This window comes from Schistocerca americana, chromosome 2, assembly GCF_021461395.2.
Source record: "Schistocerca americana isolate TAMUIC-IGC-003095 chromosome 2, iqSchAmer2.1, whole genome shotgun sequence".
Classification (NCBI taxonomy): Eukaryota; Metazoa; Arthropoda; class Insecta; order Orthoptera; family Acrididae; genus Schistocerca; species Schistocerca americana.
In genome coordinates this window covers 845,027,486-845,039,781 of record NC_060120.1, presented here as the reverse complement: position 1 = coordinate 845,039,781, position 12,296 = coordinate 845,027,486, and positions in this window count along the sequence as shown.

Genomic DNA, 12,296 nt, shown 5'->3' with positions numbered 1-12,296 from the left:
AGTACACCTGATAAGCCGCTCGGCCTTTTTCAGCGTCATACAGACACACGTTCTCCAGCACTCCAACATGTAAACAGTGGAAAATCTCTTCTGCACACCTGAGACGGAGGAGCGTGCGCTACTTTGTTTTTTTTTTTTTATTTCTTCTTATCTTTCTTTCTAGTCATTCTTCTGACTAGTTTGATGCGGCCCGCTATGAATTCCTGCGCAAACCTGTTCATCTCAGAGCAGCACTTGCGACCTACATCCTGAATTATTTGCTGGATGTATTCCAATCTCTGTCTTCCTTTACAGTTTTTACGCTCTACAGCTCCCTCTACTACCGTGGAAGTTGTTCCCTGATATATTAACCCACGTCCACTCATCCTGTCCCTTCTTCTTGCCAGTGTTTTCCATACATTCCTTCCTTCGCCGATTCTGCGGAGAACGTCCTCATTCCATACTAGTCCACTTGATTTCCAACATTTTTCTACAGCACCACATCTCAGACTCTTGGAGTCTCTTTTCTCCAGTTTTCCCACAGTCGACGATGCAGTTCCATTAAATGCTACGCTCCAGACGTACGCTACGTCTAGTGGACGAAAATCCTGGAACTGGCGTGCGACAATTAGCAGCCGTGGAACGCGTGAGTCATCTTCTTCTCTGAGCGGTACTTGACCAACAACTGCTGTATTTCGAAGAACGCGTGGATCATTAAACTGGACAGACAGAGGCACTGCCATGAATGAAGGTTACGTTGCGACTTCCTACGAATGAATGGTATAAATACTACCGCGTTGAGCATTTCTTATGAACAAATGTTCTAATCTCACAAAGTGTGTTGTATACGTGGCAACTATAAATTATTCATAAATTATTCGTTCTTTTCATATATCTTTTCCAAAGTATTACATGTATAAATACACCGAAGAGCCAAAGAAACTGGTAGACCTGTTTACTATCGTGTAGGGCCGCCCGTGACCACGCAGAAGTGCCGCAGCACGACATGGCATGAACTCGACTAACGTATGAAGTGCTGGAGGGAACTCACGTCATGAATCCTGCGGAGCTGTCCATAAATCCGTAGGAATGCGACGGGGTGGAGATCTCTTCTGAATAGCACTTGCAAGCCATCCAAGATAAGCTCAACATTGTTCACGACTGGGGATTTTGGTGGCCAGCGGAAGTGTTTAAACTCAGAAGGGTGTTTCGGGAGCCACTCTATAGCAATTCTGGACGTGTGGGGTGTCGCATTATCCTGCTGGAATTGTCCAAGTTCTTCGGAAAACACAATGGACGTGAAAGGATGCAAGTGATCAGACAGGATGCTTACGTACGTGTCACCTGTCAGACTTGTATCTAAACATATCAGGGGTCCCATATCACTCCACCTGCACACGTCCCACACCATTACAGAGCCTCCACCAGCTTGAACAGTCCCCTGCTGACATGCAGGGTCCATTGAGTCATGAGGTTGTCTTCATACCCGTACGCGTCCATCCGCTCGATACAATTTGAAAGAAGCCACGTCCGAGCAGGCAACATGTTTTAAGTCATCAACAGTCCAACGTCGGTGTTGATGGGCCCAGGCGAGGCGTAAATCTTTGTGTTGTGCAGTCGTCAAGGGTACACGAGGGGGCCTTCGTCTCCGAAAGCGCATATCGATGATGATTCGTTGAATATTTCGCACGCTGACAGTTATTGATGGCCCAGCATTGAAATCTGCAGAAATTTGCGGAAGGGTTGCACTTCTGTCACGTTGAACGATTGTCTTCAGTCGTCGTTGGTCTCATTCTTCCAGGATCTTTTTCCGGCCATAGCGATGTAGGAGATTTGATGTTTTATCGGATTCCTGATATTCACGGTACACTCGTGTAATGGTTGTACGGGAAAATCCCCACTTCATCGCTACCTCGCCGGCCGCGGTGGTCTAGCGGTTCAGGCGCTCAGTCCGGAACCGCACGACTGCTACGGTCGCAGGTTCGAATCCTGCCTCGGGCATGGATGTGTGTGATGTCCTTAGGTTAGTTAGGTTTAATTAGTTCTAAGTTCTAGGGGACTGATGACCACAGATGTTAAATCCCATAGTGCTCAGAGCCATTTGAACCATCGCTACCTCGGAGAAGTTGTGTCCCATTGCACTTTCAGAGTCACTTAAACCTCGATAACCTGCCATTATAGCAGCAGTAACTGATCTAACAATTGCTCCAGACACTAATATAGGCATTGCCGACCGCAGCACAGTATTCTGCCTGTTTACATATATCTGTATTTGAATACGCATGCCTATACCAGTTTCTTTGGTGATTCAGCGTATACTTGATGCATGAATAGAACTGTACACTCACCGAGTTCGCATTGTGCTCAGCAGTTGTCGTTACGAATGCAATGCCTTGAGGGAATGACGATAAAGCAAGAAAAGAGTTTTTGTGTGTTGTAATATGCGAGACATTTAACAGCAGTGCTGCGTGCATTCTGAAGTAACTATGGAAAAGAACCGCCGTGTAAACAAAGCATCGTGCGTTAGTATCGACAATTTAGGAGCGCTGGTTGTTCAAAATGACTCTAAGCACCTTGGGACTTAACATCTGAGGTCATCAGTCCCCTAGACTTAGAACTACTTAACCTAACTAACCTAAGGACATCACACACATCCATGCCCGAGGCAGGATTCGAACCTGCGACCGTAGCAGCAGCGCGGTTCCGGACTGAAACGCCTCGAACCGCTCAGCACTGGTTGTCTCTGTAAATAGAAAAGTACGGATGGACAAAGTGCGCCAGATGCAGCCGTGGAAAGAGTAAGGCAAAGTTTCGTACGGAATTCTATACAAATCAACGGTCTGCGCAATCCACGACCTTCGAATACCGCAGCAAGCTCCGTGGAAGAATCTGCGACGGCTGTTACATTTCATACCGTACTGTCTGCAGCTCCTGCAACAAAAATATGGTCGGCGCCTTCAGTTTTGAATCACGATGTAGGAAGCACTTGAGGATGAACGTTTCGCCTCCAGATTGATATTCAGGAACGAAACAACCTTCTGTTTATCAGGAAATGTTAATCGCCACAATGTTGGAGTGGGGGGCCCTGAAAATCGTCATGTAATTGTTGGGTAAGAACGAGTTTCGCCGAAGGTTAATGTTTTCTGTGCAATGTCACAGACGAAGTTGTATGGATACCTCGTACCTTGACACGTTGCACTTATGGTTGTTTCCAAAACTGACCGCTGATTCCGAGTCTTTCATCTCCCAAGAAGACAGGGCACCGCCTCATTGGAGGATCCATGTTCGTCACTATCTAAACGACGAACTTCCTCATCGCTGGATTGGACGTGGCACAGAAGACGATGTGGCTCGGTTCCTTTTGACCCCCGAATTCGCCTAATGCTTTGTGACTTTTCCCTTTGGCGGTACGTTAAGGAGCGTGTTTAGGTACGGATCCCAACCCCCAAGAACCTCGAAACGTGTCGTGTGACTAGAGGGGCATTAATAGAACATTTGCCGGCCGGGGTGGCCGAGCGGTTCTAGGCGCTACAGTCTGGAACCGAGCGACCGCTACGGTCGCAGGTTCGAATCCTGCCTCGGGCATGGATGTGTGTGATGTCCTTAGGTTAGTTAGGTTTAAGTAGTTCTAAGTTCTAGGGGACTGATGACCTCTGCAGTTGAGTCCCATAGCGCTCAGAGCCAATAGAACATTTGCAGAGTGCAAAATGTAAATAAGATCTCTTTACGGTTCTAGTCATGCATGAGACATATTTGTGCGTGGAATTCCTTGGAAAAACGAAGGAATGGTCTGCAGCAGTCCTATATTTCAGTGTGACTTTAGGAAACGTCACGCTACAGGTGAGCGACTGGGTGGCTGTTTGGGGAGGAATGCAGTTGTGGGCAACCCTCAGGCTGTCAGCTGCTGGTGTTGGCATTGTGCAGAAGGTGCCGGGCGTCGCAGCAGGTGCTGGCACTCCCTCCCGCCAGTCCCATGCCGCGCCACCCCTCCCCATGCCATCCGTGCCCTCAACTTCCCATCCCCCACAGGCAGGGGGCCATCCCCCGCGCCGTGGCTGCGCCGTTGCCGCCTCTACGCTGTCGCTTTCCGCCTCAGCTGCGCCGCTAACACCTTTCACACACACAGGAATGTCGGCCGATGCTTACCTACAAAGCAGCGCAATATAGCACGGCCCGACCGAGCGCGTGGAGACAAACACCTATTGTCTTTCTGTCAGTTGCCTCGCAGTCTGTTCAGTCGAGTAACTTCTATTGACCAAAGAGAACCGTGCCCTCGCAACAAGACACGGAACGGAATCATCTTAAACGCTGATGGTCTGTGTATTCACTGCACAAACAAAACAACCTGTCCTCACTGCAAATCCCATCGCTTTCACAAAGACTCTCCAGATCTGAAAACCCTCCGACCTGTAACACCTAAACTCACTGTCCCCATACGCCCAGTCGATACCACAATACGACACGCATTCTCTCTGTCCTACTCGTGGAGGTAGAATAAGGATTGGATTGTTTGGGGGGAAGAGACCAAACAGCGAGGTCATCGGTCTCATCGGATTAGGGAAGGACGGGGAAGGAAGTCGGCCGTGCCCTTTAAAGGAACCATCCCGGAATTTGCCTGGAGCGATTTAGGGAAATCACGGAAAAGGTAGAATAAGGGGAGATGGCGCTACAGACTTACGCTGTACGTTGTTTTGAAGCCAGTGGGCGGGGCCTGCCTCCGTCTTGGATCCCCCAAAACATTAGCGGACGAGTGTTTACAATTGCTTCTTGTTAGTTATTTCTGTCGTGTGCACGCGATATTTGTTTTATATAGTATATGTTACGCTGTTTTAGTGAAAAATACAACATAAGGAACGGAACTTCAAACGTTTTTCTGGTCTCAAAATGCGTATTCGATACAGTAATACGACACGAAAATATGACGCTTCTGGCCTCAGTACTGTAATTCCTTTCTGTTTATACACTTCGCATAACCGAGAAGTATGTGCCATGAAAAGCGTGCTTTCGTAATCCATTTCTATTCACTTTCATTGTGTTTGTGAAGATAATTGATAAAGCCGGAACTCCAAAAGCAATGGCTGATAGTTTAGAGGCACCAATTTGTATTCGTTGCATTTTCAAGTCAAATGCAAATTTTAAATGTCCAAGTTTGCAAGAAACTTACCTTATTTCCTTGGGTGTCCCATAGATGTAGTATGCAGGGATGAAATAAACAAGCCAGCTGTCATGTCAACAAAGTGCAAGATTCGTTAAATTACGAAGGAAAAGAACTGAATTTAAGATTGTCAGGCCCATTGTAGTTCACACATCTGCTTTGTTTTTAAATTGTACCTACCAAGTGACATTCAGTGTGGCAAATATGTAACCCTTTAAGTACTTATAATTTAACCACTGTAACAGGTGTTCCACACATTTTACTGAAGATTTAATTAACTACATGTAGTTATCTTATTTTTATATTAAATTATTGCATTTTAAAACATTAGTCCCCATTTCCAGGATATTTCTTGCCAGGAGTTTTCAGTTACCAGGGAATAACCAAACAATGAAAACCAAGTGTCTTGCTCACCTCCAGAGAGCTCTTCGCGTTGGATTGATAGGAAATCTAAAGTCAAATCACAGAAATAAAACCATACTGCAAAACTTTACAGTGCATCAAAATTTCAAGTATATATAAGAAAATAGCCCTTAAGTAGGTCTACGTACGAATGAAATGTGATTTTTTTTAAACTTTAGACTACAGTCAGAACGATTAGTACAGCCGCAAGCGACGCAAGCCGGCATTTTTTTATCAAAACACCAGAAGCGAATCTTTTGGGGTAGCTAAGATGGCAGATCTTCACTTGGGTGCTTCAAGTTTGTGACGTCATGACAATTCCTCTTATTTTTACCTCCATGGTCCCATTCCTACAGCCTTTTGCCGTTGTCCTCCAGCAAATCTACCCTTCCTAACGTCACCATATCCTACATCAAATCATCACAATTTAACCGCTTTCTGGTCCCAAAACCAGTCCTAGATCGCCTTCGATAATTAATCAACTTTATTTTAACCTACCAATTTTCCTGTTCTACTTTACTAACTCTAGATAGGTCGTCAGCAGAACTACTCTCCCCGAAATCTATCCTACCCATCCGACCTTACCCCGAAAGGCTGCAGCCTATCCTTTCCTTGACGATCAGGCATTCCATTTGTCTACTAGCACCTATATCCCAATGTCAGTTCATTCCCACATAAATAGCCCACATCCTTTTCCACATAACATTTTCTCCAGAACTTCCCTCACATCCACTATCAACATTTACCAGCGAACACCGTCCTCAGTGTACATCCGTTACCATTTTGTCATAAACACCTCGCCTGTTTTTAACTTCTGAAATTTTTGATACGAATGTAGAAATTTCATAGAATGGCTGAAGAGTGTCAACATTGCTGGTATCAGTCCCCTTCCCCCGTTTCTACCAGTTATTTGGACCTACCCATGTAACTGTTAAATAACATACAGAATATTATTCTTTGATACTGTCAGTGGGGAGATAAGCGATCTGTTGATTTAAAACATGTGTGGATAAAAATCCTACATCAATATCGCAAATTTTCTTTGTTGATTACCGGGTGCGGCTCACAGACGAGCCATCGCCAGATCTAAAATACAGAAAATTGCATGCAAAAAGTTAACAATGCAAAATACATTCAATATTCGAATTTTCGTTATGCAGTACACACCAATCTGAAATGTGACAATCATTACACATTCTCATATTCTTAGAGCTAAGTCGTCGTCTTTAAATAAAAAAGGAGAAAATTATTAAAACGCGATACAATAAAAACACGCAAAATGTATGGCTAGTGATATGAAATGCCTTACCTAAATGAAAAATCGTAATTGGTTATATAAAATAGTAAAGTTAATCTCAAAGGATATGTTGTTACAGTATGCATACAGTGTTTACACCGGTCGGTGAATCGGCAAATGTGGCTCTAGTAATTGGCCCCCTAGGTCTCCGGATTTGACGTCGCTGGGTTTCTTTCTGTGGGGATATTTAAAAGATAATGTGCACCAGCAAGTGGCAACGTGCCTGTGTCTAATGGTGCTGTGTTTAGTCTGCGAAGCTTGTATCTAAGTGCTGGGATTTGTGATTCTTGTGTATAAATGTGTCTGTTGTTGTAGGTTTTCGGTGTAAGTCAGATGTGTGTTGGTTGTTTTAAATCATTGTTGTATTGTCCAAAAAACTAAATAGCTTATTTTGTCTTTTTTTTATTGTAAAATGAATCTCGTGAGGAACAGACTTTATGTTTGTATGTAACTGGTCAATTTTACTGCATAGTTATCAGACACAAGATGCTATCCATGTATCTAATCCAGTTGTACCTATTTAGCACTGTTCTGTTAAATATGACCAATCCTGGGTGGTTCATAAATTTGTTTGGTATGGTTTCAAACACTGGGGATCCCACTGGTATTCCTCCACTTTATAAATAGAATTCATTATTAACTGGAAATAGCTCTGTTGTGTTATTAGCTCCAGCAGATTGACTGTTTCTTTGCTAGATTCATTTGGAAGTGTGCTGTGTGTCTTAAGATTTTGTTCTGTAATATTTATTGTTTCGGTCATTGGTATATTGGAATACATTTTCTCCAAATCAAATGACAGCAGGATGGCTGTATCTGGAATCTATATGTCTTTCGTGTGCTGTATGAGTTGTGTGGAGTTTCCTACAGTTCTGTCTTCTCGTACTTTATAGTTTTGTGATAAATTTTCAACCTTTACCATGCCAGTGGGCGTGTGGGAACGTTTCTGCAATTCACAGTGGCTCTGACGCGGAGATGTTTTTTTATGTTTTGGTTGGCACAGTAGGCAAGGTGCACTGGTATTTGTCTGTACCAGTTTTCTTTTTGCACTGTCTTCTTCGTGTCATCTTTTGGATCCAAAACATAACGGGATGGCCGTATTTAATTCGATTGCAATCCATTGTGTCGAAGTATGGTTGCGAAGAAATGCATTGCGCAAGCAGGAATAGTTCAGTGTGGTCAGCGAGGTTGACGGCCGGGACGTGGGGACTCTGTTTGTGTGTGTGCCGCGTGTCGCCGCCGCTCGATGCCGCCACTGTTCCCCTCCCACGCCAGGGCTCGGGGCTCGGCCCCCTCCCCTGGGAGCCTCCCCTAGCGTAGGGACTCCCAGGGAGTCCCCGGCTGCCCATACAGGACGACGCCCCTCATCTCGTTTACAGCTGCCACGTCCAGGCCAGCCGGGCGGCACGCCTCTCAGACACAACGCGTCAACACAAGAGGCCGGCCCAGAAGTTTCGAGTGGGGATGGGCGATAGTTAACGTCGCGGTTCAAATAACACTGTTATACATCTGCAACTGCACTCCCCAAGCCCTTTTCGTTTATTGCGAAGCATTCATAGTGTAACAGTCCCGTCGATCCTGTCCTGTTGCAGTCGCGAATAGTGCGTGGAAAGAACGAGGGTAGTCAAGCATGCTTAGGTTAGTTAGGTTTAAGTAGTTCTAAGCCTAGGGGACTGATGACCTGAGTTGTTAAGTCCCATAGTGCTTAGAGCCATTTGAACCATTTATGCGAAGGAGGAAGCAGTATGCTGCTTGACTTTGCTACAAGCGAACAGCCTCCAAATGTTTACAGCGAATCTGACAGGCATGGTTAACGCCTCTCGTACAGTGTCTGTCACTCGAGTTGGATGAGTATCTGCGTGACGCTTTCGCGCTTATGAACCCAGAACACTAAGGGGAAGGAAATGTTACATTGTTACTGAACCATGGTAAATTTCACTAGTCCATATTTTGCTCAAAGGAAGTCATAATTTTAAGTTCTTTTGTTTATTTATTTACAGCTTGCTCCATTACAGTGTTTATAATACTATTTATATGTATTGTGTGTCTGTTTTCTAAAGTCTATGTTGCATGATGATGATAGAAGGGAACGGGTGAAACGTGATGTGGGCTTCTCGCGAACAGCACCAAGGGGGTCGTCCGACAGACGGGTCACCATCAACAGTCTCATATGTTCTCACTTCATGAGACACTGGGGCGAGGTTCGGTGTTGAAACAAGGGCCACGACGCGAATTCTGGTGATCAAGAACTTTACGCCACCACCTCTCTACCCTTTGCCCAATAAGGACTGGCTGTGAAAATTTTTTCCACCATCAGGATTCGATCTGACTTACCTCCAGGTCGAGCGTCACCGCACAAGCATGCGTTACCGACCTCGGCCTCAAAGACGTGTAATTTATAATATATGCACCAGTTAGTTACAATTATAAGGTCACCAGTAGAATGTCACATACAGAATAAGTACTAAATGTTCTGTTTTACACCCTATACTGACAATACCAAATTGATGGGAATCGTAATCGTACATTTTACGAGAGTGTAGTAATTTAGGGTTAAACGAATCCACTGCTCTTCTGAGTATGTTCTCTATTTTCAGTATCAGTGTTCTCTGGAAAGTGTCCGACGCCGACGAGCAATACTGAATTAAAGGTCAAAGAGGGGTTTGGTAAACTATCTCCTTCACCCGAGTACTACATTTCCCGGGGGGTTTCTTCCATTTAATCGCAATTTGACATCTGCGTCCTCGACTCCTAATTTTATGTCGTCGTTCCACTAAAAATCGGGATGTACGCTTACTAAATGGTTCAAATGGCTCTGAGCACTATGGGACTTAACTTCTGAGATCATCAGTCCCCTAGACCTTAGAACTCCTTAAACCTAACTAACCTAAGGACATCACACACATCCATGCCCGAGGCAGGATTCGAACCTGCGACCGCAGCGGTCCCGCGGTTCCAGACTGTAGCGCCTAGAACCGCTCGGCCACCCCGGCCGGCAGGGTTTCCTAAACCGTGTTCTGCGGTACACAGGTGATCCGTGGGAATGAGTAAGTGCTCCGCGAAAAACTTTTAATAACATGGTGGTATTCTTCCGACATTTTGACAATACTAATTACTTTTAAAGCAAACGGCTTGCCACAGTAGTAACACAGGTTCCCGACGGGCTTGGCTAGCATATAGATGGGTGACCGTCCGGGTTTCCCTTGCGCTACTGGCAAGCGGGCTGCACACAGCCGTTGTGAAGCCGATTGAGGAGCTGCCTGATTGTGAGAAGTAGCGTCTCCGTTCACGAAAACGAACAGCGGTCGGGAGAGCGGTGTGCTGACCACACGCCCCTCCATATCCTCATCCAGTGACGCTTGTAGGCTGAGGATGACTCGGCAGTCGGGTGGTACAGTTGGGTCTCCCGAGGTCTGTTCCAACTAAATTAAGTTTAAGCGCTCTAAAAGATATTATGATTTCTGTGATATTTGTTATAATTTTAACTTCTCGTCAGAGAAAAAGTTTGGGAACCCCTGGTCTGTATTGACGATTGACTTCCAGTCCCTGCGTCAAGCGTCTGCAGATCATCCTGCATTTCTTTCCAATTTTCTGGACTCGTTACGGCGGTAAGAAGAGTCCAGTGAAGTAACAATAAGGTCAGAAGAACACTTAGTGTCTGCTACCATGTTGAACACAATGAGCAGTTGACAGTGGGACATGTGATGTTGCGTTCTTTCTCGTTTGAACCGACCGCTATGTGACGGCAGGTCGCCGTTCGGTTACGTGACAAGTCGTGACGGCGCGAGGAGTCCTTTAAATTGCATTGCGACGTCAGCGCATCCCGCGCTGCTACGCAACAGCCGGAGGATCGCGACATCGCCTTTAAGCTGTGGTGTATGTGCTGCGTGACAAGTGTGTGTGTGTGTGTGTGTGTGTGTGTGTGTGTGTGTGTGTGTGTGTGTGTGGGTGGGTTCCTTGTGCTCTTTTTCGTGTTGTTCTTGCGTTCCCCGTGCAGTCTGCGGAAAGTAAAATGGCATCCCACTCAGATTCTGCTTTCAATCTTTCTTCTTAGTAACTTTTAGAAGCGAACTCTGTTTCTTTCACACAAAAATAATTTCAATGCGACGAGTGTCATAAATATACCGAACTTACTTCTACATTTTTGTTTAGAAGCTGCTGGGATATGTAAAAGTGATGAAATATCAACGACGTACTTTTGGAAGCATACATGCACGCATATATGGTCAGATTTAACCTCTCTCTGTCTCTCTGTCTCTTTCTCTTTCTGTCGCTCCCTCCGTTATCTCTCTCTGTCCCTTTCTCATATTACAGTATGTAATATTGTCGTAGTTTGTACAAATGTATTTAAAGTGTAATCCTGTGAAGTTTTTGATTAACTCTGCATCTAATTTGGTTCAAATGTCGCCTGTAGCCCATGGTTGGGGATATCTGGTACATGCATGATGGGGCCTTAGAACTGTGACATTTTGCTGCTCACACGCCAGTATGAATAGGACAAGCCTCCAACATCATCTCACTGCTCTGGACTTTTCAGTGTGGTATCATGTTAGAAGTGAAGTGTACAGCACTCCGGTGCTTTTCAACCATGCAGCTCCCCTCCTTCCCCCATCTCCCGCCAAGCCATAAAAATAGCACTCGTTACGTTACTTATTTCTTACTGACACACAAAGCAGACGTTGCCATGTTACTCGGTCGCTTAGGTCGCTGGCAATCGTAAACAAAATGTGATAATGAACAACTTCGGAACGTAACTCAACTTATCTTAGGTTTACTGTACACACGCACACACACACACAGACACACACACACACTGCCTCGCCACACTCTCCTGTCCGTCGCTTCACGTTGGTCACCCGTAGTCACGTTCACTGGTGTCATCCCAGAGCCAAATAACAGTTACATTGCGATTTAAGACATGTGTACTATTTTAAATCTCCGGTGCCAACTTGTTCCAGTGAGTTGAAAAAAAGTTCCCTGGGAGGTGGAGGAACGGCCTGCAGCACACCCACTGATACCGATGAAGCAGTGGAGAAGCAGAGTGTACAATCCTGTCAAGATTTACAAGATGATCCGGGTCTGTTCGAAAGAATTCATTCTGCACTGCAAACACTAACGCAGTAGTCGATCTAAGTGAAAGGACGACACGTGGAACACCTCCATTGACAGTACAAGTGTGCAGTAAATTGCAACGTGTAGCTGTATTAAGCAGAGCCATAGATATAATTCCAGCCTAATTAGCAATTATATGGGTAAGATAAAGAAATTGCATTTCAGATCCATTTGCGATAGAGTGGACAGTATGGCATGATGAAGTCAGTGGCGGCTAGTAAGCACACATTCCCCTATAACTGGGAAACGACCATCTCTAGAAAGTTTTTGCTTCTACTATCATATACTTGCAGCTACCTCAGTTTTCTTTACTGATTGTATTACCCCCTGTATGTGATTTTTGGCTGTACGTGC